The sequence below is a fragment of the Penaeus monodon genome, chromosome 17 (assembly GCF_015228065.2).
Source record: "Penaeus monodon isolate SGIC_2016 chromosome 17, NSTDA_Pmon_1, whole genome shotgun sequence".
Classification (NCBI taxonomy): Eukaryota; Metazoa; Arthropoda; class Malacostraca; order Decapoda; family Penaeidae; genus Penaeus; species Penaeus monodon.
In genome coordinates, this window is record NC_051402.1 from 46,439,438 (window position 1) to 46,442,212 (window position 2,775).

The 2,775-nt window shown below is 39.8% G+C and overlaps 1 pseudogene; it reads left to right on the top strand.

Moving 5' to 3' along the window:
- The first annotated feature begins 223 nt into the window (after positions 1–223).
- Positions 224–1,002, top strand: LOC119583946 (annotated as a pseudogene).
- Positions 1,003–2,775: the final 1,773 nt, after the last annotated feature.

Here is a 2,775-nt window from a genome sequence, read left to right on the forward strand (position 1 = left end):
AATTATGACTTGCCCGCCCATTGTACCTACTTTGACCTAAGTTGACCTGCATTAACCTACTTTGCGTTTTTCACGTAACGATTGTAACGTATGGATCAGGTGCTATACAGGTGCGTAGTCACGTGACCAATTCTCTCATATATATGAGAGCAGGACTGTGACCAGGTCAGTACTAGCCGTAGAGGTTGTGCGCACACAACTCACTCTGAAGTGTACACTCCTGTTCCTCGATAACAAACCATGAAGTTGGCTGTCTTCCTCCTGATGGTGTGCTGCCTTGCGACCTCATGCACGGCACAAGGACTTTCCTGGCTCTTCAGACGCCTCCATAAAGCAGGTCGCCATAACATCCGTGACCTTAGTGGCGCCCATCACACTTCCCATGAAGTAACGACTGATCAATCCTTCAACTTTTATCAACACTTGGTAAGTACAAGTACATTGGATTATTTGGTATATAAAAAGACACATATATGTAAAAGTTTAAGAAGTATTGAAGGATGTTATCAAATGTAATGCTAAACTTTGTTTTGCAGCGTCTTTGCACCAACGACCGCGTGTGTGGCCGTGGGCAGTTCTGCGACCAGCACTACGGCGTGTGTCGGGATCACATGACGGAGGGACAAGAGTGTCGTGTTGACGCCATGTGTGAGGCCGGATGCGACTGCATGTTTCGGCTTGTGCCAAAAGCGTATCAAGCGTGGGCGTGAGGGTGCCAGGTGTCGCAAGGAGCGGGATTGTGGAGCAGGGATGTGCTGCGCCCGTCGTCATGGAGAGCAGGTGTGTCAGCGGCGTCTGCCGTTGGGCCACAAGTGCTACGTACCTGAGGGCGGCCTCGACTACTCCATGAACCAAGTTTGTCCGTGCGAGAACGGCCTTGTGTGCAAATACACGGCTGAACAGCCTCCTTCCAAGCATCAGCTCATCGCCGTCATATCGGCCTCTGAGGACATGCGCTGCACAGCGCCCTCTTACCGCGTCCACTGACATGTCAAAAGGAGTTGTGTTAGCACTGTATTTATCCCAGATGAATTTCTAGTCAGTAATGTATCTTGCATAAGCTAATAAACTTTCTTCCTTATTTTCCGACTGTCTGAAGTGAATCTTCCCTCATTATTAACCCTACCTAACGAAGGCGAACTAAGTCAGTACGTACAGTAAACCTCTCAAAAACAAATCTCCCTAAACAATATTAGACGTTACGACTCGAAAGAAAGGGCGTTGAGTCAAATCGCAATAAGAATCCGATGTTTTCAGTTGTCTTTACAGACTACAACTTATCTGGCGATATGAATAGACAAATGAACGAGTAAATAATTTGATAAAAGTTGAGTGTTTAGGCACAAGTATAGATATAAACATTTACATATAACCAAACTGGTAGCGATATCAACATCATTATTCATGGTAAATGTCCTTGTAAAATGGCAGACTTACAGTAGTCACCATTTAGAATAATTTTAAAATATCAAGAGAAAAGAAAAAGGAAAAAGAATTGGAATAAAATATTTCGGTTGATTCCTGTACTTAAAGCGCATGAAAAATGTTTCTCCTGTATATTTCTAATAGAAATAGAACCCTAGAAATTTGCTGCAGAGCTTTTTAAGAGGTAGAATAATGATAACCTGTTTAAAGTGATAATGGTAATGATAATACTGATAATAGCAACATCAACAATTTTACAATACCTAATGGCAATACTAAAAACGTATAGGATGACGGAAAACTAAGGCTAGCTAAAACGACAAATCACATTTTCATCCCATAGAGTTATTGAGTTGTGCTGCAATCAGCACCACCTCTGCATTGCAAGTGACAAGAATCGATATGTATCTAGTTGGACTTAAACGCCTCTTGGAAAAAAGTGAGCAAGTGCTTTCAGTTGCTCATGTGTGGTGTTCACGGGTGTTGTAAAAAGGGACAACGTTTTGTATATACATGCATATATGTATATATGCATGTTCATACGCATATACATATGTATGTGCACACACACACACACACACACACACATATACATATATATACATATATGTGTGTGTGTGTCTGTATGTATATATGTGTGTATATATACATATATATATATATATATATATATATATATATATATATATATATATATATATGTATATGTATATTATATATCATATATTCATATTGTTTTTATATATGTATACATACACACACAGTGTATGTGTATCTACATACATACATTCATACATATATAAACACACACATACATATTATCTATTTATCTATACAATCCTTTATTTACTAATTTACTTGTTTCTTTTTTATTATTTTTCATTTATTCCTTTCTGCCAGTGTTAACACTATACCACTCACCATTGTTCACACTCAACTACTAATCTCCATCAAGTGTTTATGAGTATTTAGTGTATAAAATTTAAATTCAGTATTGTTCTTTTTACATTTGTATTGAATGAATGCCTATTAAATGCAGATCTGGATTGTGCAGTGTCGGTGCCCCAGCGACCGCGCATGCCGTCGTTAACTATTCTGTGACCAACAACAAGTCTAAGGAACAGGGAATGAGCAGCAGGCATGTTTGTCATGGACATTCGTGCAGGTCTCTTGTGCTGTTGGGTCTGTTGTAAGAACCCACAATGTGTAGGATCATATGAGTAGCGAATAAAACAAGTAATTTTTACCACCTGAAATTCTTTTCGAATCCTTTCTTTCAGGCGAGAAAAGCGGTCACTTAATCCTGACTTACGGGGCATCTCGGGTCAAAGTAGGTACGATGGGCGGGCA